At 45.2% G+C, this 26613-nt stretch overlaps 1 protein-coding gene and 1 long non-coding RNA gene across 3 annotated transcripts in view; one reads left to right on the top strand and one right to left on the bottom strand.

Annotated features, from left to right (window-relative positions):
* Positions 1–26613, bottom strand: part of DPF3 (double PHD fingers 3) — a 283551-nt gene that overhangs the window by 36122 nt on the left and 220816 nt on the right. The window contains exons 9-10 of one of the 2 annotated variants that reach the window (XR_011568988.1): positions 23803–25207; positions 4069–16569 (exon numbers count right to left, since the gene is read on the bottom strand). The exons of the other annotated variant lie outside the window; for it this stretch is intronic. The gene's annotated coding sequence lies outside the window, so the exon portion shown is untranslated. Of the gene's footprint in view, positions 1–4068; positions 16570–23802; positions 25208–26613 lie in introns of those variants that run through there. 2 annotated transcript variants of the gene reach the window in all.
* On the top strand, positions 16475–24762 carry LOC139185366 (uncharacterized). The gene is made up of 3 exons (XR_011568989.1): positions 16475–16556; positions 17157–17471; positions 24153–24762. It is a non-coding gene; the product is annotated as an uncharacterized lncRNA (long non-coding RNA).

Consider the following 26613-nt stretch of genomic DNA (forward strand, 5'->3'; position numbering starts at 1 on the left):
AGGTAGAAGGAATGCGTAAGAGAATGAAAATAAGAACCTAGAAAAGATTTGGGTCCTTGCTGATTCAGGAGACACAATCAGAATTCTAGCTGAATTTTTAACAAGATGCAGAAACTCAATTCTCTGAGTCTTCCCTAGAGGGATATTAGTATGATTACTACTAATGGCTACCATTTATCAACGTGCTTCCTGGGTGCTAGGCACTCTGAACACAGGTCCTCATTTAATTCTTAAAACGACCTGCGACTCGGGTGTCACTGTCCCCATTTGATGGAAACTAAAGCTCAGAGCAGTGAGGTCATTTATTCAGGACCACCAGAGGCGAGATGCCGACCACATCTTACCCCAACCTCCCCTCGGGCCAAAGGAAACAGGAGTGGGAGAGACCTTCTCCTGACACATAGTCAAGCGGTGGGGGTGCGATGAGGGCCCTCCAGGGTGCACTGACCATCCAGCAGCTCCCCAGGTCAGAGGCTGCCTGCCTGCGCCGAGGTCCTGCTTCCCTCTCCACCACAGGCTGTCCCCTGTCCACTCTGCAGGCTGCTTGGCGAGGGGGGGCCAGGGTGACGGGGTGCGGAGAACCTGAGGGCTCTGCAGGGTGGTGTGAGGATCTGGGGGGATGGCTTGTCCCAGCCTGGCAGCTAATCTAGGATGTGGGATTAAAAGCAGTCCTGAATTACCCTAGGGCAAAACCAGGTCAGGCCCCCTCCAAACCCCACCTTCACAGAGTTAAAGGTGAGGAACTTGAAGGGCTTAAAAGGCAAAGGAGTTAATTAGCTCCCTGAAACCAAAAGGGGGAGAAAACCAAGTCTAAAGAAAGGGGCAGCTGGAGGCTGGGGAGAGAGTGCTCAACTGGGAGTCCAGAGCCTCATGCCCACTGCACCACACCCCCCTTCCCTGGAGCTCTGAGGTCTCTGCAATGACTCTCCCGTGTCTCCACTTCCTCCTCTTTTGGATTAGGTCTGAGGCCTCTGCACCCGACAACAGCCTAAGACAGGGCGACGCTGGGGACCAACACAGCTTCGTCTGAAACAGGCCCAGAGGGTGGGGCAGCGGGGCCTGACTCTGGAAGTCAGAGCTGGGAAAACAGCAACGATTCTCAAATCTCGGCAGGTGTGCATTCCGCAGGCACCCAGACCCACAGGGAAGATGTTTATCTACCTCTGACCCAGCCGGGTCTCCATCTGCCTCTTCAGCCAGAGATGAGGTGGATGGAGCGGAGGGGCCGGGGGAGTCACGGGGGCGAGTGGACAGAGAGGATGGAGGAGGCGTCTACACCTCCATGATTAGTGGTCATGCTGGGGAGTAGTTGAGAGGGCAGGGATATAAACTGCCACCTCCCCTCCACTGACCCCTGTAACTGTGCCTGAAACTTCCACCACCGAAGCGACCCCAGGGCTTAAAAACCTGACCTCCAAAAGGCCGCAGTTAAAATGCAAACCAATCTCTCAGACAGGAGAGGCCGATGTCACATTTCTGACTTGCTCCACCCAAGCCTCTGACCGTCAGCACCAGAGTGAACTTTGGACCACTTGGTCCAACCCCTTCTTTAAAAAATACAAGGAAACTGAGGTCCAAATTGTGAAACGATGGGCCCTGGGTTGCATGGCATGGCGGCAGCAAGGCTGGGGTCCTCACCCAGGCCTACTAAGTCTTCACAGCATGAATGGGCCCCTGGGAGCATCCCCCGGAGGGGGGCTGGCATCCTGCTTCCTGCTGACCCTCTCTCATTCATTCACCACTGCAAACAAGAGCCCCTGGGACCTCACCAGCTGACTCCTCCCAGACTCTGCCTTCCGGAAGGATGAATGCACATCAGAACCCCGCGGCCAAAATATTCCTGGGTAGCACCCACTCTGCATCCAGCTCCCTTTTCAACAGACTCCTGGAAGGTAGAAGTTTCCAGAAGGGATAGCTCTAAGGCTTTCACAGATGGGGTACTCAACAATGAGAATAAGGCAGGAAGACAGGGGGATGGAGGAAAAACATAATTTTTTTTAAGGTCACATTCTCACTAAAATGGCACCCTGGAATTTTCAAGATCCTCTGACCAATACAGGTTGGATTCCTTAGTTAACAAAGATGGAGATTGAGTTTCTTTGGAAGCAGGTCAACCAAATGGGGCCCGGGGGTCTTAAAAAGAAGTAATGAAAGAGAAAGAAGTCCCAGGAAAGGAGAAGTTCCCTGCCTAGAAGAGAGAGAGAACTCTCTGCTCTTCCGACAGGCTCACAGCCACCTAAAATGGTCCTACGGAGCTGCCCGGCACAAGGAGCCTGACCAGGGCAGCTGGCTTTTTGCAACTGCCAGTCTGTCCTTTACTGGGAAACCTGCATTCATTAGCATATGCCTAAACCCGCAGAGCTGGCCAGCCAATGGGTAACAGGACTCCCAGCGAGGATGGATTCTCCCTGGAGCCAATGAGACTCTGGTTTCTACAGAAAAAAGTCAGGTTCCCGGAGGAGGCTGGGGAGAGGAAAAAAGAATGAACAGAAGCCGAAGGAGAGAGGAGGAAGATGCGGGATGGTCTCCCTCCTTGGACAATGGTTAAAAAGGAAAGAAAGAAAGAAAAATGGCAAGAAAGAGCACAGCCTTTGAAATCAAATAGACAAATGCCTTTGCCGAGTTTGGAGCAAATTAGTATTTAACTTTTCTCCACTTCAGTTCCCTCAGCTTGTAAAATGTGCCCAATGTCACAGGTCATTAAAGGAGGTAAGGAAATTAGAGAACCAGGTGGCTCTAATGGTAAAGACTCATCCTGCCATTGCAGGAAATGTGAATTCAATCCTCGGTCAGGTAGATCCGGAAATGGCAACCCACTCCAGTGTGCTTGCCTGGAGAATCCCATGGACAGAGGAGCCTGGCAGGCTGCAGTCCATGGAGTCGCAAAGGGTCAGACACGACTGAGCGCGCACACACAATGACGTGCAGTTGGTGCTCAATGAGCCTGGTCTCCCTTCTCTCCTTAGCATCCAAAGCCAGCCCCACCTGGTCCCGGGAAAAGCACAAGGGGAGATTCTTGCCCAGTGAGCCCTGGACAAGGCACAGGGGCCTTCCAGGGAGGAGAGTGACGGTCCCAGTGGCGAGGGGCTGACCCATTTGGCCAACCATCCTTCACTTCCTTCTCTTCTGGGAGCCCTGGAGCGCTCTTCCCCCAAATGAGGCATGCAGCAGAAATGAGCTGTGATTAGCACAGCAGAGAGACCAGGACGTTGCAGAAGCAGGGGGGAGCAGCTGCAGACTTTCCTGGAATTAATGGAGAGGGAGCAGGGAGGGCAAGTTGCCGTCTCTGATGCTCTGTCTCCCTGCGTCAATCATCAGGCAGAGAGACTTCTCCAGAAGCCAACCTTCTCAGCCTCTGAGGGGCCAAACCCCCTCTCGGCCCTGCCTGTGATAGACCTCACTCACCATTAGAGGCAGGCCTGGGGTGTTCTCTGCGAGGCATACAGCGAAATTTCAAGCCAGTTTGTAGGTTCTATAGGTGGATGCATGAAACTCCCGGAACATCGCACTGCTGCTGCTGCTAAGTCGCTTCAGTGGTGTCCAACTCTGTGTGACCCCATAGACGGCAGCCCACCAGGCTCATCTGTCCATGGGATTCTCCAGGCAGGAACACTGGAGTGGGTTGCCATTTCCTCCTCCAATGCATGAAAGTGAAAAGTCAAAGTGAAGTCGCTCAGTCGTGTCCAACTCTTAGCGACCCCATGGACTGCAGCCTACCAGGCTCCTCCATCCATGGGATTTTCCAGGCAAGAGTACTGGAGTGGGGTGCCATTGCCTTCTTGGAACATCGCACTAGACGCAGTTAAAACTCAGCCCCGGAACACTGCCTACAACAGATTCCTGGCAATGTTACAGTCTGAAGGCAGATGAAGGGGAGAGCAATTTTGAAAGAGTTTGGTGAGATGGTGTTGTAAGAGGCCCAGGTGCTACATCAACATTGGGGAATGGGAGGGGAAGGGGTAGATCCAGAGGCTGCCATCCAATCATTTTTTCCAGGGAAGGTGGATATTCTTCTATTATGGGTTTCAATTCTGTGCTGTCAGATAAACGGTTTTTTCTTTTTCTTCCCCCCCCCCCCCCGCACTGTGTGGCATATGGACTCTTAGTTCCCTGACCAGGGATCAAACCTGAGACCCCTGCAGTGGAAGCACAGAGTCTTAACCACTGGACCACCAGAGAAGTCCCAAGATTACACACTTTTTTTTGGTTTTGGCCATACTGCACAACTTGTGTGATCTTAGTTCCCCAAACAGAGATCAAACCTGGACCCTTGGCAGTGGGAGAGCAGAGCCCTAACCACTGAACTGCCAGAGGATTCCCCAAACAACCTTTTCAGTCCAGGGCTCTTCCACCTTTAGCTGTGCCTAAAGCCAAGGCAATTGTCACTGAACATTACAGGTGAGTGACAAGCATGCAAATGCACTCCTGGAAATATCAGAAAGAAGACCTGGAAGCTCAGTCTGGGCCCTCCCACTTCTATGTAGATTTGGCCAAGTCATTTAACCCTTCTGAGTTTTGGTCTCTCATCTAAGTGGCCCAGGGCTAACCCTGTCCAGGTTGATAGGAAGATACCATGGAGAATGTAATGGCTGTGGCTTAGGAAGAGCCAGCCATCCTTGGCCACTGTGGCCCATGGTCTTTGGACTCATAATCCATATTCCTCACACCTGGCTACAACTCTTCCGGCCCTGGGGGCCAGTGAGGAGCCCGTCAACAAGATGAAGTGTGGAGTTCGAGCCTGGGATAGAGACACGGAAGTGGGGACAGGAGATTGCAGCCTCACAACTTCGTGATCCTCCAACATGTAAATCAGCTAAGGGTATCCAGACAATGGTACCGAAAGGAGCTTCTACACCCAAACAAAGGCCATGGCCAGAATCTAAGCCTGGGTTCCTTGATTTTCCTCACTGACCTTTCAGTCTAAAGGGTATGCAAATAAACCCTTTCTCTAACTTGACTAGCAAGACAATTACAGATTTTGATCCCAAATTTCAACTGGTCTCTAGATACAAAGCTCTCTTGAGCCAACCAGCCTCTAGGGATATCCCACACTCCTCTCCAAATGCATTGCAAAGCAGTCAATAGTATAACAGCAAGTTCTCTGGTTTCAGGATATACTTAGTGGAAAATGCCCACAGAACCATTTGATACCAAGCAAGATGAACCTTTCATCAGCTGGACAGTGTCACACAGAAAACAAGATATACTGGGGTTCTGTTACAAGTCCTTTCGAAGGAATTCTGATCACCTCTTTTCCCCATAAGCGTTAGGATCCTACAATCAGAACAGGGTCAGAGGCAGTCTAGTGGGAAGCGTGTACAAACCCAAACTTCCTGACATGCATAGGGGGGCTCTGCTCACATAACCATCTTAAACATCACATTCTGCTGCTCAAGAACTCAAAACACCCATGACTTTCTCCCATTCCTGATTTTCATTTGCTGTGGATCAGGCCCCACCACAATGCGGATGCTACTTATATTACTAAGTCTTCTCACTACAGCCCAGGACCTCCCCCACGCCCTTGAGGCTCATCTTTATGGGCTTCAAACCTAGTGTCACTGGCACCTCTGAACTTTTGTTCTGGCATTCCCCACTATTGCCGTCAGCTGCCGCCTTCTCTTTGCCCACCTGACTCTACTCATCTTTCCTTGAAGACCTACTTCAGCCAGCACTCTGCTGATACTTAGATTTTGCACCAACTTGGCACAAAATTAGGTGGTCTTGTCTTAAATAATATACTAACCACCTGTCTCTCCTCCTCATGAGCAGAAAAGATGTCTTATACAGTGAAGAGAGTCTCAGGGCCAGAAAATCCTCGATTAGAAATAGCAGACGCTACCAGTTGTAACTGCTATATCAATTCCATCTCCCTGAGCTCCAATTTCCATTTCTGTGAAATAGGAATAATAATCTTAAGTTGAAAAGACTAAACATGGCCTTCACAAGCTAACATCTATAAGAAGCCCACTGATGACTAGCACATCAGATCAGATCAGATCAGATCAGTCGCTCAGTCGTGTCTGACTCTTTGCGACCCCATGAATCGCAGCACGCCAGGCCTCCCTGTCCATCACCAACTCCCGGAGTTCACTCAGACTCACGTCCATCGAGTCAGTGATGCCATCCAGCCATCTCATCCTCTGTCGTCCCTGTCTCCTCCTGCCCCCAATCCCTCCCAGCAACAGAGTCTTTTCCAATGAGTCAACTCTTCGCATGAGGTGGCCAAAGTACTGGAGTTTCAGCTTTAGCATCATTCCTTCCAAAGAAATCCCAGGGCTGATCTCCTTCAGAATGGACTGGTTGGATCTGCTTGCAGTCCAAGGGACTCTCAAGAGTCTTCTCCAACACCACATTCAAAAGCATCAATTCTTCGGCGCTCAGCTTTCTTCACAGTCCAACTCTCACATCCATATATGACCACAGGAAAAACCATAGCCTTGACTAGACGAACCTTTGTTGGCAAAGTAATGTCTCTGCTTTTGAATATGCTATCATAGTGTTAGTCATTCAGGCGTGTCTGACTCTTTGTGACCCCATGGACTATATAGCCCACCAGGCTCCTCTGTCCATGGAATTCTCTAGGCAAGAATACTGGAGTGTGTTGCCATTCCCTTCTCCAGGGGATCTTCCCAACCCAGGGACTGAACCCAGGTCTCCCGCATTGCAGGAAGATGCTTTACCATCTGAGCCACCAGGGAAGCCCTTACAGCACATAGAAAATACCCCCCAAAGTTTGTTTCAATTCCCCTTTGCTCATCTTCTATGTCCTGCAAAACCTAGCACAGTATTGCCACACAGAAGGCATTTGATAAATGTTTGATTAATTGATCGGTAGCATAAAACAAGCCAATAACTAGAGGGTCATTATGCAAACTAACAGTATGTGGTCAAAATGCATCGATCTATTTTTCAATTATAGATGAAATGTTGATGTCTAGGGAGGGAAAACAATCTATTTTAACTAAAGAAGTTTTCAAGATTTCAAACCACCAACCAAGTAGAAGTTTCAGCATAAGTGTTAATGCTAGCAATTCATCACGCCCCTCCTCCACCCCTTTTTACATAAGTCACCTTCATTTCCAACCTCTTTTATACTTCTGGGCCACAGAAAGTTGACTTCATGCACTAAATGCAGTGAACAATCTTTGCTACTTCTTTAAATCAAATACCAAACAAAACTAATCTATAGGCATTCTTGTCTAAGTTTAGAAAGCATCCCGATCACCCCCTCTCCCAAACAGAATTTTTATAGAATACATACAGATATAAAATTAACCTTGTCTTCTAATAAGACCTTTCTTTCCCCACCAGGAGAAGGAAATGGCAATCCACTCCAGTGCTATTGCCTGGAGAATCCCATGGACAGAGGAGCTTGGTAGGCTACAGTCCATGGGGTCGCAAAGAGCTGGACACGACTGAGCGACTGCACTTTCACTTTCACTTTTCCCCACCAAGCTGGGGAGAAGACAGTATACAACCAGGAATGTCAGCGAGGTCATTCAACCAAAACCCAGCTGAGAATAATTTCCAGACCCCATGAGCAACTACGAAGTCCATGTGCCAAGGGCGACACTGGACACGGTGGGGTCCAAACACATAAGAAATGGGGTTCAGATGGAGTTTCAGCAGAACCGTTTCTACTTAGTGGCCTTTTGGCCTTACTATCCCTTTCTGCTGCTTTTCACTTCCTTTTACCCATACTGGGTATTTCTCTGAAGGAAAATGTCTCTTGCCACCACATGCACTCTCCAGCTGGTGTCTCACACTACCCAAACCAGAAGAGTCCCCATACAGGCTTGGGACATTGCTCCAGGGTGCATAGGAGCAAGCTTAGAAGTGTATTTTAGTTAGTAATCATAATATGCATTCATGAGACTAATTTTTCCCTGGTCTCCCACTCCATGGTGGTGAGTCAGGCACTCTTTCAGGTCGCCCAGCTGCAACTCAAAGCACTGCAGACCCAGGTTGGCCCCCAAGAGGTAATCTGGTCCATGCCCCTAATTCTACGCAGGAGAAATGCTTGACTAGCAGCGAGTTCTATTTCAGCCTCAATTGTCAAAAACCCTTGATGGCAAAAGAAGTTCGTCAATTTGTTTGAAGGCCCAAGGTGTTCCTCTTGTCATCTCTAGAGACCAGAAGCAACTGGTCAGTCTCTTTCTTCTCAATGATACAAATAATGATGGTTATTAAATGACCCATTAATCTCTTCCTCAAGTTAAACAAGCCCAAATCCTTTAACCTTTCCTTAAAGGATTTATTTTCCACCCCCTTTAAACATGTTGTTAATAATCTTTTTTGCATCTTTTGATTTTTCCACAGTTCAGTTCAGTCATTCAGTCATGTCCGACTCTTTGTGACCCCATGAACCGCAGCACACCAGGCCTCCCTGTCCATCACCAACTCCCAGAGTCCACCCAAACCCATGTCAATCGAGTCGATGACGCCATCCAGCCATCTCATCCTCTGTCGTCCCCTTCTCCTCCTGCCCTCAATCTTTCCCAGCATCAGGGTCTTTTCCAATGAGTCAGCTCTTTGCATCAGGTGGCCAAACTATTGGAGTTTTAGCTTCAATATCACTCCTTCCAATGAACACCCAGGACTGATCTCCTTTAGGATGGACTGGTTGGATCTCCTTGCAGTTCAAGGGACTCTCAAGAGTCTTCTCCAACACCACAGTTCAAAAGCATCAATTCTTCGGCCCTCAGATTTCTTTATAGTCCAACTCCCACATCCATACATGACCCCTGGAAAAACCATAGCCTTGACTAGACGGACCTTTACACAGTTATTTTCAGCTAATTTGAACATGGTGGTATCAAATATTAAACAGGGGTGGAAAAGTACTTCCCAGCCCTTGCACAGTATTCCCAATATAACACATCCTGGTATCATGCTTACTGAAAAATAAACAACACACTCCTTCAGCTAATGTTCTACTAGGACTTCCAGAGCCATCTCAGCTATGATTATACCTTGCCAGGTGATCACTAATAGCACAGTCAACATAATTGTTATCAGTTAGATTGGTGCTAAACCATGGATGACCACTGTTATCACCTCTCATCAAGTATTTTCTACTCTGGTATAAGGAAATACCTGGTGTAAGCACAAAAGGGAGGGTGCTGCTCACACCATGTTTATGTAAAATATAAACAGGATTTTCTTTTATTTATTCATTTATTTTTAATTGGAGGATAACTGTTTTACAATATTGTGCTGGTTTCTGCCATACATTAACATGAGTCATAATAGGATTTTCTAACTTTTGGTCCAAAGACTCTTTCTCCTTCCAGTCTATGCCCAAAAACTGACAAGTGGGTGAACTCAGATGTGCTCACAGAGCAGAGCTTAGAGCAAATGGAGCAAATATACAACCTGTCCAACTCAACCCCTGTCTCTTTTAAGGAAACTTGCAAATGATTAGGGGAATTTAGCAATAAGCACCACTAAAAGTTATCCTGAGATCTGAAAGTTATGTATGTTTCCAAACAATTGAGCTTCTTTTAGCAAGGGCTAAAGAGGACATCATGGATAAATTTGACATGGATGCTGCCACTTAGCATGACTAGCTCATAGGCTACCCTTCAGGATAATCTCCTATTCAATTTGTAAGGTTTTAATTCAATAGGATGCCTAGCATCAGGAATCTTCTCCACCATCCAAGGAGGGAAATGATTTCTTATCAGTTCTTAGGGGATGTGAAGTTAAGAAGGTGGGGGAAGTCTCCTGATTCTGAATGACCACGCAGGAGTCTGAATTCTTAGGAATAAAGGTATCACAGTAACATCCTCAATACTCCCACGATGAACAATTTCAGAGAGCCACACAATCACAGAAGAATCGGTAGTCACCAGAGAGAGACCATTTCTCTAACTACAGCCACTCCACGCCTTCCATGTCAGGTTCCACTAAATGCCCTTTATCATTTATCTGATACAGATGACACACCACTGCCTACGCTCACCAGGCCTGTAGGCACCATCTGCACAAATCTAACTATTCTTAAGTTGGCCTTTTTTCCTACTTAAGTTACCAGAGATGAACCATATCAGTCATCATGTCCCCAGAGTCACTATTATATATGACTAGTACACAGGCTGGTTGGATTATTGACAGATTCTTTAGGTAAGCTCTGCACTGTTGTAGTTTGTATTCAGCACTCAAACTGGAAATTCTAGTAGACAGCTCTCTAAAATCTTGTGATGGAATTTTTGGCTCTGAAACATTTCTTCACATAGATCTCAATACAGCAGACGTTGCTGACCCTGGAATGCACTCCTAGCCCTTCACCTGATGATTTGAAATTCTTCTTTTCCTCAGTCCTGAGACCTGGAAAATACCTTAAAATTATCACCACCCAACTTAACAGTATAATAGTTGCTTTCTAAATCAGGATCAGCAAACAATGGCCCCTGAGCCAAATCTGGTCAGCTGCCTGTTATTGTAAATAAAGTTTTATTGGAACACAACCATGTCCATTCATTTACGTACTAACTCAGGCAGCTTTCATGCTACAACTCCAGAGCTGAGTAGTTGCAACAGACGTCTGAACTACAAAGTCTGAAATATTCACTGTCTGGGTCTTTATAGAGTAAGTTTTCAAACCCTCCATTATAAACCACAAGGGAAACAAATTGCTTATTCGGAATAACCTTCTTTCCACCCTGACAAAACAAAAACAAAAAACAGCTGTGACCCAAGTGACTAGTTTTTGCATACTGCTTTGCATAAAATGGGCTTCCCTGTGGCTCAGACAGGAAAGAATCTGCCTGCAATGCGGGAGACCTGGGTTTGATCCCTGGGTCAGGAAGATGCCCTGGAGAAGGGATTGGCAACCCGCTCTAGTATTTTTGCCTGGAGAATCCCATGGACAGGGGAGCCTGGTGAGCTAGACAGTCCATGGGGTCGCAGAGCGTAGGACACCACTGAGCAACTAACACAATTTCTTCACTTTCACTTTGCATAAAATCTAGTTTGACTCTCTTACAAAGTGTCCTCTGAAATAAGATACATAAAAGATATAAAATACAAGAGAAATCTAAATAAAAATTCTAGAATGATAATAATAATATATAAAATACACTTAATATGTTGTTGTTGTTTTTCAGTCTCTGAGTTGAATGCAACTCTTTGCGACCCCATGAACTGCAGCATGCCAGGCTCCTCTGTTCTCTACTATCTCCTGGAATTTGCTCAAATTCATGTCCATTGAGTCGGTGATGCTATCTAACCATCTCATCTTCTGCTGCCCCCTTCATATAAATATAATATAGTATCAATATACATTATATAATACAATATAATTATACATAATATATATATCCCTCCAGAATTTTTGTTATTTAAATTTAAAAGTATTTTACATCTCATGATATATGATATGAAGTCATTTCAGTCATGTCCAACTCTTTGCAACCCCATAGACTGTAGCCTGCCAGGTTCTTCCATCCATGGGATTTTCCAGGCAAGAATACTGGAGTGGGCTGCCATTTCCTTCTCCAGGGGATCTTTCCGACCCAGGGATCGAACCTGGGTCTCCCACATTGCAGGCAAACCCTTTACTGTCTGAGCCACCAGGGAATCTCATATGTAACTTATTTCAGAAGAAATTTTGTAAGATATCATATATGTATAAATATGTTTTATTTAAATCAAAAGAAGTTGTGAATTTGCTGGTTTGGGGATACAATAAAGTGAATTCAGTTCTAATCATATGGGATAATTTGAAGTTCTTAGAAAAAAAAGGATAAAAGGAATGTGATATAACAGATAACTCATCATCAATAATAATGTGAAATAAAAAACATATCTTTAAACTGACAACTGTGCCCAGAGTTTTAAACAGGAGATCTTTCAGAGGGTTGGATGGGGGAACATTTTTTCATGGAACCACATCCTGAATTCCTAACACATGATGAATAATGACCTAGCTCTATCCAGAGGGCCACCAAACAACCGTTCCCAGAATGTAACAGGTCTAAGTCAGGATACCACCAGACGCACTCACAGGCTAAGTTAAGGATCTGCTGTCGTGATGGAGTTTGGTCCAGGCAACCTAACCTCAACTTCTTCAACTCTCACCACCTGGTAGCCCTTGGCAAGCTACCCCACAGCCTTCAAAGGGTATCTGCTACATGCTCACATTTGATTTCCTCCACACAAAGTGGTTCTTCAGTGTTTTTAATTTACATTAAACATTTTAAAATAGGGAGATCTCCCAAATATTTAAAAATTTTGGCCCCTCTTGAAAAACCAGAGGACATGGGTACCCTGGGATCATGTTCTTGCAGGCAGCACCACCTTGAGCTGTGGGAGCTGCCTCATTTAGGGCACAGGTGCTCTCAGGAGCTTTCTGGCTCTCCATACCCACCGCCAACCCTCTCTGTTATCCCCCCTGTGCCCAAAGCTGAGCATAAAGGCTGCTCCCTGTCTCCCTGGCACTGTTCATTTTCTCATCCTTGGCCTGTTTTACTCATTAAAGATACGTGCCCTGTAGGCATCTGAATTCAAACCCAGAGCTAACTCTTCAGACAAATTAATATAGTGCGTTGGCAAAAATGCTTGTTCAACTTTTTCCAAAACATCTTACAGAAAAACCCCAACAAATTTTTAGGTCAACTCAATATTTCCAAATGGATGAGGAGAAATGACTTCTTTTTCTCATTCTCTGGCTCACATGTACACATTCCCCCAACCTCCTGGTCAGTGACCACCAACAGACTGAAAGCATACGCATACTTTGCCAATAACAAACCGTCAGACATTTAGAAAAGGCAATCTCTGCATCATGACTTGCCATTAGAGACATTAGATTCTGCGGGGTCTCCTCTGTCCTTATTTACAGCTCCATGCTAGACATCTTGTCCCTACGAGCATCCCAAAGACAGTTTCTACAGAGAAAGCCTTAGTCATGAAGTAAAACACACTTTATATGGGCTTCCCAGGTGGGGCTAGCGGTAAAGAATCTGCCTGCCCATCAGGAGACAAGAGAGACGTAGGTTTGATCTCTGGGTTAGGAAGATCCCCTGGAGAAGGAAATGGCAACCCACCCCAGTAATCTTGCCTGGAAAATCCCATGGACAGAGAAACCTGGTGGGCTAAAGTTGAGGGTTCACAAAGAGTAGGACATGGCTGAAGCGATTGAGCACTAGCACAAAACACATTTTAGGTAGAAAGTATTTGCCCTTCGGAGGTAAAGTACCCTCTTCCAGGGTACAAAGTAGAAGAATTTCAGGTGCAATCACTTCCCTCCTAAGAAGATATTTAAATCCCTAGGTAACCTCTGAATTTAGGCATCTCAAATCTGAGTCACTGTAGGAAGTGGGTGGGCTTCCCAGGAGCATTAATGGGAAAGAACCTGCCTGCCAATGCAGGAGACATAAGAGATGCAGGTTCGATTGCTGGGTTGGGAAGATCCCCTGGAGAGGGCATGGCAACCCACTCCAGTATTCTTGCCTGGAGAATCCCATGGGCAGGGGAGCCCGGCGGGCTACAGTCCATGGGGTCTCAAAGAGTCGAACACAACTGAAGGGACTTAGCATGCACACACAGGAAGTGGGTAGTGTGTAATAAATGATCAAAACTTCTACTTCAAGTATCTATAAACAGATGAACAGATAAAGAAAATGTAATATATACATGCAACGGAATGGTATTCAATCTGAAAAAAGGAATGAATTTTGACATGTTACAACATGAATGAACTTTGAAGATATGCTAAGAGAAACAAGTCTGGCAAAAAGGACAAATACTGTATGATTGTACTTAGATGAGGTACCTCAAATAATCGAATTCATAGAGACAGAAAGTAGAATGGTGATTGACAGGAGCTGGGGAGGGGGAAATGGACAGTGTTTAATGGATATAGAGCTTCAGTTGAAAAAGACGAAAAAGTTCTGGAGATGGATGGTGGGGATGGTTGCACAACAATGTGAGTGTAGTTAGTGCTACTGACCACACACTTCAAAAAGTTAAAGTGGTAAATATCATGTATATTTCACCCACAGCAAAAAGAAGAAAACCCTAAGGAGGGTATATCGGGGGGAATATCCTTTTTACTGCTAGAGAAATGTATAAAATCCATAATGTCTAAAGGAAGATGGAACGTGCTAACGGCAGCGTCATAGTGTCCTGTTCCATCTCCATCTGGCCTGTGTGTGAGCTGGCAACGCTCAGGGGGCAAACCTGGCCTGAGAGGCTGGCCTGCTTCACTCTGACCTAGAGGACCCATCAGAGAAGTGTCCACCTTCACACTCAAGGAGATACTTATCTTGGGTGGGGGGCAGGTTTACAGCTGTGCCAACTGGCAGCTTGGGGAGGCTACACCACTACCTTCCAAGAAGTGGAAGCATTAACCTCTCAGCTTTTGCCAAGCACATACTACATCGTGCATTATTGTGCAAAACTATCTTAGCACAGGGTGTGACAGCAACACTGGATGGGTATCTTAAGTCAGTACACATAACCAAGCTCTCCATAGCTCCATTTTGGCCATGGAGAGGGTGGCAGTGGCTGTGGTGATGGTGGGTGGGTAACAGCAGCTCTGGACTCAAAGCTCGGATGCTGGTACCAACCCTGGACATTGTTCACTTTCCAAGTCACCATCTGTCAGCCAAGCCAGCGGCAGCCTCTGTTCTGGACTGTGCTTCTAAACAAAACAATGGGGCTCAACAGACCCTGGGCATGAGAATGGGCAGAATCCTTTCAGGAGCCCCTACTATAGGCCAGTGTGAAAGTTGAACTCATGGAGGATGAGGATGGAAAAGCAACATTTACAGAGATGCTATAGGAGCATTGGAAACAGACTTTTATTTTAACCGAAACTTACACAAACTTGATACAAACCCTACATTATGCAAAACTTTATCACAATTCTACGCATGTTATAACTTGTGGGAGATGGTTGGAAAGTGGATTATTATTATAATTATCATTTTGATAAATGACATTTTCTATCAGAAAATGTCACAGAAAGAACAAAATGATAAAAAAAAAAAAAAAAAGAAAAGAAAAAGATACTCTTGGTGATCTCCCCCAGGGACTGGCCTTGAACGGACTGGCAAGAATTCTGTGCCCCTCCAACTCCCCTCGCTAAGGTAAAAGAGATATTCTCGGGCTCGGAACCATCCCACTAACACTGTCACCCAAGACTTTTCCTGAGAGGAATATCCAGTGTTAGACGGTACATTGATTATTATGACTCTGCTTAGCAGTGAGGGAAACTCAAGAGGCTGAATGTATAAGACCGGGAGCAAAGTCCAGTGGCCCAGCCAGTCACCGCAGCTCCTTCCCTAGGCTGCAGACACAATGTTGAATGTGTTTCATAGGTCACATTCACGTCCACTAACATGGCCATAAAAGGACCGTTCACCCGCCTTTCTCCCCATCAGCAACTGAACATGTGAGCTTTCCATCCGTCAGGCTGGCCTTCCTCACCCTTGGGGACATCTAGAAGCCAGATCAGCAGAAGGCTCCCTTTGCAAGTCTCCTCTAGGAGTTGTCAGGGAATGGACTCAATATCATCCCAGCAAATGCTTATTTTTTGTTCTCTTTTTTTCCTCCTCTTTCTCTTTCTTCACTGGGTTATTTTAAACAAAGCTGTCTGTGTTTAAATCTGTTGAACTTGCAGAGATATATTTAATCGCTAGATGGAATTCCTTTCAGAACTAGGCCTCATCAGACACGATAACCAGGAGGCAGGCTGCTTCTTGACATCAGATAAATGGGGCTTGCCTGGGGTGAGGGGAGAGTTTGTTTGTTTGACTGTTTTAGGGGGGAGCGGAGAGACTGCTGATAGCCCTTGTGGCTAATTTATTTCAGTCAAGTCTTAACACATAATCAAACACTTTCAATAGACTTTTGAAGAAGGAAAAAAAAAAACTGATCACTCCTCACTTACCACTTCCAACTTGCAGAAATAAAAATACCTAAAGAACATACATGAATGGCTTTTTAAAAAGCCTGAGAGAGCAGAGTTGATCTTTATTCTCTTATTAAAAATGCGGGGTATTTTTCCTTAGAGTTAATATTCAGTCTTTATTTTACAGTAAGTCCTCTATTGATTTTCATGTCTTCACAAAAATTGCTTTTAACTTTTAAAGTTGAAGGTACTTTAAACAAAAATACTGTGCCAGATCAGCACCTTTTCTTTTAAATATTGAAATAAATAAAATAGTTAACTCTTTTTTTTCCCCTGTAAGTCTGTTTGTGTTCAGTTCTTTCTACGGTAGAGCGATTCCAGTCTGACCTGGATATTTTCTCACAGACACTTAAAAAAAAAAAAAAAAAAATGTAATGGAGAATTAAAAAAAAAAAAAAAAAGTCTTCTTATTGCACAAAGTGAAGCCATTCCCGAGACTTCTCTGAGCCGAGCTGAGTTGCGCTGGAGGCTTGTCCACAATCCAGGCTCCTGTGTTGGCGGAAACGCATGCGCAGGAGGGGGCCAGGCAAGGGAAGAGGAGGAGGAGGAGGAGGAAGAGGAAGAGGAGGTGCTGATTCTCATGGCTTCTCTCCACCTTCTTCACGGCTTGCTTGAAGGATGCCGGAGTCTCCAGGTCAGAGCGTTGACTGCAGAGGGAAAGGCAATGAAAGATAAAACAAAAAACAACAGCATAGGACAACTGCCTAAAAAAGAAAGATTTCAACTTAAGGAAGTGGTGGAAATGAAATGAATCGGGGCGGGGGGGGGGGTGGGGGGCGGCTGGACGGAAACAACTAACAATTTGCCACACGAATGAGGCCACGCTATGCACAACGAGCACCAGATAGCTGTCTCTCGTGCCTTCATTCAACACCAGCAGCTCAACATCAGCCAGGAATAGGAGAGATCAGCTGCTCCTGGACAACAGAATGACACGAGAAACAGAGGGCGTGGCTGGATTTTTAATCCCTAGGTGGCGTAGCAGGCAAAACTGGGTATTAGCAAAATGTGGCTCAGACAGTAAAGCGTCTGCTAGCAATGCGGGAGACCCGGGTTCAATCCCTGGGTCGGGAAGATCCCTGGAGAAGGAAATGGCAACCCACTCCATAAAATATCCTTGCCTGGAGAATCCCATGAACGGAGGAGCCTGGTAGGCTACAGTCCACGGGGTTGCAAAGAGTCGGACATGACTGAGCGACTTCACTTTCACTTTACTTTTTTCTCCTCTACTTAGAAATGAAACAATCTTTTCCCTGTTGAAATACTCCAGAAGGACCATTATGATAGAATCTGTCACCTGTCACTTAAATGGAAATGAGTATTATCTATGCTACAGGACCAGTAGTAGTCACAGCAAAGCCGAACCGGTGCCCCATTTGGTCTAAGGCGAAAAAGACACTGCTTCATTCGCACGCTCTCATCCCCCAATCCTGCCCCAGGGTGTCAGAATTACTCAGAGAGAAAATCAAGCCAAGATATCTGTTCCAGTCCTCAACTAGCCCAGTGATCCCCGGAGTCAGCCTTGGAACATAGCGGCAGTTCAAACCAGGTGGGTCCCTTTAGCCTGGATGGAAACCAGCCGGGCAAGGATTTTGCTTCTAGCTGAGATGAAGTCTGCCAGGTTATTTTGGTCTTTGGAATGGAGTAGTCGGCACAAAGGAATAAGCAATAAAACCAAGAACTATCACATTTCACCCCAAGAAGCAGTTCCTGAGGGCAGAGATGGGTCTCCCCATGGTGTCCAGCTCACTCTGACTGGTGAGAGGAGGAGAGGGGAGGGTTCAACTGTAAAGCGGCCAAGCCAGCAGGGAACAAAGTTCAAAATCTAATGAGCTAAAAAAAAAAAAAAAACCCAAAAAACCAAATGAGCTGCTCAGCCTCTTCCAGGTTTTACCTCCCCTTCCCATCCCCCATCGCTTCTGGTACCCAAGGCATCACTGGTCAGGGGTACAGGACTGGATTTGATGCACTTCCAAAGCCAGGACTCTATCCATCCACCAATGCTTTTAAAGGGAGATTGAGAAGGGCCTCATTTCCACCTGCCGCCAAGCCCTCCCTACACCCCTGTTCCTGAATCTTTCCTCTGCATCCCATCCCATCCCACTGTCCCCTTCTCAGATCTGCTTCTGTGCTGTCCCTTCCCAGGCTCCCCTCCTCACTCTCCCCTGTGCTCATCTCTTCACTGTTCCATCTCCTCCAGCCCCTTCACTCCAGCAACAGAACCAGCTGGCCTCTCTCCAGAGCCCCCAGAGAGCGCTTGCCAAGTTGGGCATCCATCAGACTTTCACCCTCTGCCAGGAGTCTTCCAGTCCCTCCCCCAGTGGCCCAGATCCCCACCCACCCAGCCTTGTTTCATTGCTTGCTTGGTGAGTCTGTCTCATAACCATACCCCACATCCTTTCCATTTCCTCAAATTTCTACCTTTGACCCCCCCAACACACACACACAAACATACTCACACACACATTCTTCTTCTACCCTAATTAAGCCACCTAGAAAGTAGTTGGCTGCTTCTCAACTTTTTGCTCCTACATCCATTTTCTCTTTCTGGGCCAAGTGTGGGCCACTGGGAATGTCCTCTTACATCTCAGTCTTCTGCTCTCAGCCGCCTTAAGGAGACTTACTTTCCATCACTCCACAGATCTCCTACTTGCCCCTCACCCCATCTTCATGTCCTCATTCTCTCTCCCTCCCCACCCCCCACCACTGCCTCTGGCTCTCATTTACCTCCTTCACTTGACCTTAATGCTGTGTCCCGCTATGGCTTCAACTTTTCTGCCAAGAAAATTTCTTGAGCATCCACTGTGTATAGAAGGAGACGCTAAATCCTTCCACTAATTAGCTCAGAAACGTTGCTCAGTTCTGTTTATCTCAACAAACAATTATGGCACAATGGTGTCGGGTACTGTCCGAGGGACATGCATGACATCATTTTGCCCTCAAGGAAACACACCATCTGTTTGATGAGAAAGACTACCAAAAAAATCACAATATGTTTTGATAAGCACTAATGCTAAGGACATGGACAAAATGCTAAAGAACAATACTTAAGCACTTTTTAAAAATACTGTGACTTTTGCCATTTTACATTTCAGGCTGTGATTCCCAGTTTTGCTTTTTATCCAGCACTATCTTCATTCTCTCTCACAATAGACACCCTTGCCTACAGATTAAATAGCAATAGTCAAGCTACAGCTCTTTGTTGATCTGGATGACTTCCTCCAAGAAAATCTCCCTGACTACTGTGATCCACAGCAAAAATACTCACATACCATCCCATGAAACTCTTATATGTTTTTAACTACTTACTAATATCTAGTTTGCCCAGCTAGATTCCAAATAAATCCACTGACCCTGTGTTTAATTTCATCCTATCCTTCACAAGGCTGAGCTGCTATTACTCAGTCCCTAGCCATACTAGTTTAAACCTCAGCTTAAAGGCAAAATTTCTGAGTCACTCTAATGGAGTAAATCAATCATGAATAGAGTCTGTAGATTGTAGTTCTGCATCAATGTGGATTCCTTGGTTATGATCATTGTACTGCAGTTAATTGAAGAATCTGGGTGAAGAGTATATGGAAAATCTTTGTATAATTTGTGCAAGTTTTTAAGTATGAAAACTATTTCAAAACTTAAAAAAAAATTTAAGTCAGTTATTGGCCAAGGGCCAGTGTTAAAACACTTTGAAAACCTAATTGCAAATGCTTTTTAGCCAATAATTTCATTCTGACAAGGATCTTCTGTCATTCTCAGCTATTTTATAAATCAATCAAGTTGAACGATTTTCCCTATATGGTTTTTCCTATTTTGAGTAAATGGTCAGAAATCACTTTTATTAAGCACAACAGAATCGTATAATTCAGTGTTTCAGTGTTAGAAGTACTTGGGTATGTGACCAAAACAGAGTCTGAGGTCTTCACTCCCTGCCACCTCACGCCTCCACCTACTCCACTCCAATGTCACCACCAGCAATCACACTGACCATCGGTCAACCTCAGTTCTTTGGGGAAGTTCATGAAAACTTAGACACTGCCACCTCTCAACAGGATTCTAAGGGGATAATAGGCTGGGATTTAGGAGTTCAGTTTGGGTTGGGTTGGGTTGATTTGGTTTGGTTTTTACAGCATCAGATGCCTCCTTTCAATCCAGTGAGGTCTTGAGTGAAAGACCTTAAAGCCCTTGACTGATCCTACTCAAGAGAGACCCAGACACCACCTACTGACCCTGGAACTTCAGACCAGTCATTTAACCTGATCAAACCTTAGTTTCCTCATCAGCAAAATGGGTATAAAGAAAATCTATTTTATCTCACGGGGTTGTCTGAAGAATCATGGTTAGGTAATGTTGATTATGTATTGTGATAGGGTAAGGAATGTCGAGGCCTTCCATGGTGGCTCAGATGGTAAAGAATCTGTCCGCAACGTGGGAGACTTGGATTCGATTCCTGGGTTTGGAAGATCCCCTGGAGAAGGGAATGGCTACCCACTCCAGTATTTCTGCCTGGAGAATACTCCAGTATTCATTCCTGGTGAATTCCATGGACAGAGGAGCCTGGCAGGCTACAGTCCATGGGATTGCAAAGAGTCAGACATGACTGAACATGTAACACACACAAGGAATGTCCATATTCTAGGGATAGAGAAACCATGGCAGAGATTCATGGAAACAAACTCACAAAGGGATTAAGTTCAGACTTTTCTACTCTAGGCTTCTACTCAAAAAATGCCTCACTCAGAAAATACATGGCACAAGTAACTTCACTTCCAGAAGAGTCAACAAAATCCCCCATAGAAAAATTCCTAACACACGAGTCTGCTCAAACTTTAAGTACAAGTTCAAGATGATATTCATCAGACATAACAGGAGGCATATTGGGATAATATTAATTAATTTTATTCCACCATGAAGTGAGAACCTCCAAACAGCCTTTAGTTCTCTCCCTGAGTAATAATCTTGTGTTCCCTCAAGTGCTATATAAAGGCAATACCAGGCTGCAGCCCATTAGGTGCAAAGAGAGATGCAAGGTAAGCAGGAAGACTTAAAGGGATACTATTGATGTGAACGTCATGTTTTTATTAAGTCTTTCTCTCTAAAATACCAGTAGCAAATCGCATTAGTGACTTTAAAGTACCTTTAAAAAAATTAAATGCAAATTTCTCACTCCCAGTGTTAATAGTGATTAGAGGGTCTGCTCTCTACATAGTCTCAGTAACAGATGTAAAGGATTAGACTGTCCTAGGTAGGAAAAAACAACAGGTAGACAGCAATGATAATCACCTTTACAGAAAGAGTTCCCCCCAGGGGTTTTGTATGTTGCAACAAATTTAGAAGGTTCTACTATCTTTGATTCTCCTATCTTTGGGCTAGGATTCAGAAAATTAGGTGACATTTCTGAAGGATTTGGGGTGACGCTTTACTGAGCTGAGGACAGAGAAAACTAATCAGACCGTTTTCATCCTATTGATTCTAATTTATTTTGTACTAATATTTGAGTATCGATACTTAACAAAAGCAACAACAAAACAATAGATATGCTGACTACTCACACAACTCTTGCAGTTTCTGAGGTTGCAAGAAAGTAGATCTTTGTCCCTAATAGGCATCAGGAGGGAATGTCTAGAAATGGTAGTTTAGAAGATGAGCTCTCTATAAAGCTGTGCACAGAATTTTAATTGGAATTATCTTTGGGGGATCTAACTGCTTACTCTTCAGTTTTGAAATTCCTTTTAATAAGACTGATTACCTTTTAAAGTTCTCAGGTGGACCTGAGAAAAAGGAAGAGAGATATATCTATATATACTTACAGTCCATATATGGCACATGCAAGGAGCAATGCAGAATAGTATTAAAAGTAAATAGTATAAGTGCTGGAGTCAGGTTGCCAAGGATCAAAATCTGGCTCCTTATTAGCTCTAGGACTTCAAGTACCTTCCTTAATTACTACTGTTCAGTTTCCTCATCTGTAAACTGTGGGTAATACAAGCACCTACCTTACAGGTAGTCAAGAGGATTAAATGAACAGTTCCAGGGAAAACAGAACAAGGCCTGGCATATAAATGGTTTACCATTGCTATATAAAGAAAGGAGAATAAACTATAACATCGACCATCAAGGCACTTGGAAAGCCAGGACAGCCAGCTTCCTCCTCCTAAGCTCCCTTTTAGAGTTTTCTTCGTTCCCCTTAAGACATCTGCCTCCCAGCAATGTCCATTTCCTTCTCTCGAAAGTAACTCAGTCTCTCTGGGTTGATCTTTCCCAGTGAAAAGTGAAGAACTTGAACCTGATCATCTTCAAAGTCCCTTCCAGTTCTTTTCCTGTTTTTTTTTTTTTTTTTTTTTAAAGATTGTAAATTCTGATACTATAAGCAAGATAAGGTACTCAAGTAATGCTAAGAGGCATGATTACATTCACCTTTGCTACACCAACTAAGAAAGATGAGAACATCTACCACCCTAAACAAGAGACACTGAAGATCAAGTTATGCCAGTAAAACTAAAATAGGTGAGCAATAGCCATCCTCAGATAAATCTTTGCATGGGAGTTTGTTTAGACAGTTCATTCGTGGCTCCCCTTCAGAACCCCAAGCTAGACTCTGAAATTAGATGAACTTTCATAATTTGCTTTGATTATATGCATTTTTTTAAATTTCAAGTTCAAAGTCAAGCTGTCACTGAGAATTTCAGGACTACAAGCAACTACAAGATTTCAAATGACCATATAGATTGGTTGGATACATTTTTATTAGTGTAGAAGCTTCCATTTTACCAGTGGGAGCAAGTTGTAAGTCTATGAATCCAATGCCCAAGTCAAAGTAACAGAACAGATGAAGTTAAGGGGTAAAGAATGACAGCAAGAGCAGGTTGCAAGCCCCTCAGCAGAAATCAACGGTAACCAGCTACATTGGCTTTTTCCCATGTGAGCATGCAGGAATATTACAACGTTGGAGGTTTATGCCATATTTTCTAAGAACAGGGCCACATACAGATCAGGCAGACCATCTCCCAAGTGGGTGAGGTAGTTACCCTCATTCTCTCACAACTGAGCACAAACGCCCAGGAAAGCACTTACATATTTAAAGCAGGAGAAAAGTGGAAGCCCTTTCTGTCTCAGGCTACCAGAAAGGGAAGCATAAAGAGTCCATTTGTGGGTTTCTTTGCTTGGTCCTTGCTTCTGTTGGGTTGGTATATTAGTTTAATGAGAGGTCTAATTCATGAGGCTCTGCAAAGGCTGGATTGTCAAAGCAGATCCTCCCAGACACTTACAGCCTATTGCCTGGGTGGCCTCTTAGGTCTCCCAACCCAAGCCAAGGGGCAGTGCCTACGTCTCTGCACCTACACTTTCATGAAGGCCGGAGACCCTGACCACGCTTAGGGGGGAATTCAGAATCTTCACATCAACTGGGTTAAATGTTGTACCTAATCAGAGATCTTCTTTTAATTGGCACCTAGAGCAAAGAATTCCACCCTAGACATGCAGTCCCCTCACTCCTACCCCAGGACAACAGCCAACTCCAACCTCAGTTCCCTGGGTTCTGCTTCCAGGTGTAGCCAAAGGAGGCAGTTAGCTAAGCACTCCCCCAGCCATTTCTCTTGCAGTTGAAACCCCCCATTCTCCACATGGAGCCCCCTAGGGTCCAAACAAGACTCATATCCCACACCTGGGCCCGGGCCCACATAAGTATGCATGCACACACAGACAGTAGATAGCTGGGTATAAAGATGCTCCAGGGGCCACTCCCACATGAGTAAGGGGGTCCAAACCCAGAAAAACAAAAGACAAGTTAGAAGAGGGGAAAGGAAAAAAAGAAAGAAGGAAAAAACACAAAACAAAACAACTAGGATGGTATTCCCTCATTATAAGACAAGTCAGCCAGGACATACCTTTGGACAAGGACCGCACAGCTGTTATCCTTGGGACTGGCAACGAGGTGGATGGTCTTCATCACCCCAGGGGCCTTGAGCAAGTGTTGCTTTGGTTTATTTCAGGAGGTGCTATTGGAAACATAAAACAAAGTGCCTGGAGGGCACTATAAAAAACAGAAGAAATATGGGAGACTCGATCATCCAATGGGTATTTATATGTTTTTAGACAGGGGCGAGGGGAGAGGGAACTCTACGGTGAGGTAACGTTCTTTCTTCCATGAGCACAGCCTCAGGTGGTTTTGTCACTGCTGAGTCCATGACTTTCTGCTCAGAGTCCATTCCTGAGTTTGGGAATCGCTCTTTGCCAGGAGGAAGGCGAGGAAAAAACCAGCAACAACAAAACAGCAGCTCTGCTGATGGAGGAAGAGGATCCCGCAGGCACCGCTGGTTGAGGCCCAGGCACTGGACGGAGGCCACATATGGGCGGCCCGGCTTCCCGGGAGCTGCTGACACGTTCTTGCAAGCAGGGAGGAAGATGGGAAGGTCGAGGAGGAGAAGTAGGGAGGGGTCTGCTGTGGGGAGCCGCCGACTCCATGGGGTACAGATGGCGCCACCCTCTCCGACCGAGGACCTCCTCCTGATGAGGTCGCCTTGGATCAATCCTCCCCCACAGAGGCTTTCTTCTACATGGAATATTACTTTCATTTATTTGATTTCCCTTCTCTCTCCCTCTCTGTCTCAAAAAAAGGAGGTCTACTAATATTAGCTAGAATATATAAATAATCATTTTTTTTAACATTATTGGTTCTTTGTTTCCAAACCCAATGTTCCTCCTCTCTTCATTTTGCCAATAAATAGGGAAACTGAGGAAATCAACTCTGCTCATGTCAAAAAGATTCTCTTCCCCCCCCCAAAAAAAAGAGCTAATCCACCTAACTTCCCATATCTATGGAAAATAAATAGTACATCACAATGCCATCTCTCTGAAGGACTGTTAATTCTGCTCTTTGTTCTGCTTCCTTTCAGTAGTTTGTGCTTCTGCTGTGCGTACCCTAAACAGAGGGAAAGGAGGGGAGGAACGTGTGGAAGGTGAAAGGAATAAGCCAGGATGAAGGGAAAACCTAAACTGTCTTTCACTTAAAAAAAAATACATCAGAACCAGAACAATGACCAAAGTCACAGGGTGATGGCTAATTGCCCAGAGAGTCTGTCCCATGCGTTTAGCAACTGCCCTTTTTATCAGCTGTGGGCGAACCCCGGCCACTGCGACGTCCTCGGCAGGAGCGAGGCTCTTCCAAATCGTCCTCGTCAAAGCCGTGGAAAGTTGAGGTGTCACTTTCTGACGTGGAACCGAATAAGTCCTCCGTGGTGCGTGCCGCGGCCGCTGCCTCCTTCTCCTTCCTGCCTTCTCCTCCCAAATGAGCTGACATGTATGATGAATATATCAGCACATGGGTTAAGCAACAGACAGCATTATTAATATTCTTATTACATTATTACAGTGTTATTCTTAATAGCAAGACCATACATCATTCCACACCAAAGGCATTAACTGGGAGCATCACCTGGTGACAGGTGTTTGGGGTAAGAGGACAAAGCCAACATCTCCAAGGAAAAGGGTTTTCCCCTCCCCAGAAAGGCATTGTCTCTACTACAATATATTTGTCCGCAGCTCTGACAGCGCCAGATTCAACCACGATCTTTTTCTTTCTTCTCTTCGGAAGGCACACATTCACATGCACGCTCGCTCCACCCGCCCCAGACAATGAGTTTTCTTGGTGGTTTTTAAGCCTGGTTGGTATTTCTTTGGTGTTTTCAGCTGGCGGTTCTTTGCACAATGTTTGTCCTTCATTTTGACAGTCAGCTTTACAAAGGTATTACTGTCAGATAACCCGGTCAAGGTGGTTAAGCCTCCATCCGTTTTATTTTTATTTTTACCCGTTTCTAATCCCATTCTTCCCAAGCCCTTTCAATTCTGCCCTTACAACATGTAGTTCATTTGCACTGAAAGCAAAAAGAAGTTGGAAAGTCTGATAAGTGGTAGGTATTCAAAGAGCCTCTTGCTTTGTTTACCCCTGGAGGACATGTCTGTGTGCTGCACCCACACACATGCACACTCACAATCACGCATGTGTGCACACAGGCATGCAGGCACGTGAACGCACGCTCCAGGTCTTAAACACGCCCAGGTCTAAGTTACTCCACAAAGTCTGGGGTTGTTCAGTCTAACTCAGAGCACTCAGAAAGTGGGAACTAGGGGTGGCAAAGCTGAATAAAAGACAGTATCCTGAAATCTATAAAACTTGGGTACAAACTCTTTCACGTTCTAAATCGGCCCCAGGACTGCCCCCTATTGAGGTCACAAGGTTCCACTTACAGTGTCAGTTTCAGGAATCTCATTTTTTCTCCCAGGAGAAGTAGGTAGTGGAGTAGATGGGAAGGAAAAGACGGCTTTCCCAAGCTCCACACTCTTCCTTGGAAGGACTCCAGGGAGGCCCTAGAGAAGTATTCACCCACCTGCCTTCACAAAGCATATCCCATGGGCTAATGCCACCTGTTTATTCCCCAGGTGTCAACTATTTCAGGAACATCAGAGTCAGACCTAGACTAAATTATCCACCAAAACTAATTCTTGGCAAATGCAACGAGAACACCTAGGCTGGTATAAAACGGCCCCCTGGGTGACATAGCAGACAGATCCTGGGAAGAATAAGCGAGTTAAGGCTGTGGGAGAGAGAGGCTTTGGACAGGAAAAACCAGCTCCCCACTTCTGGTCCCCCTCGGATCACATTCAAGTACCCCATCTTTTGTAGGAAAGGAAGAGGGGAC

The sequence above is a fragment of the Bos indicus genome, chromosome 10 (assembly GCF_029378745.1).
Source record: "Bos indicus isolate NIAB-ARS_2022 breed Sahiwal x Tharparkar chromosome 10, NIAB-ARS_B.indTharparkar_mat_pri_1.0, whole genome shotgun sequence".
Taxonomy (NCBI): Eukaryota; Metazoa; Chordata; class Mammalia; order Artiodactyla; family Bovidae; genus Bos; species Bos indicus.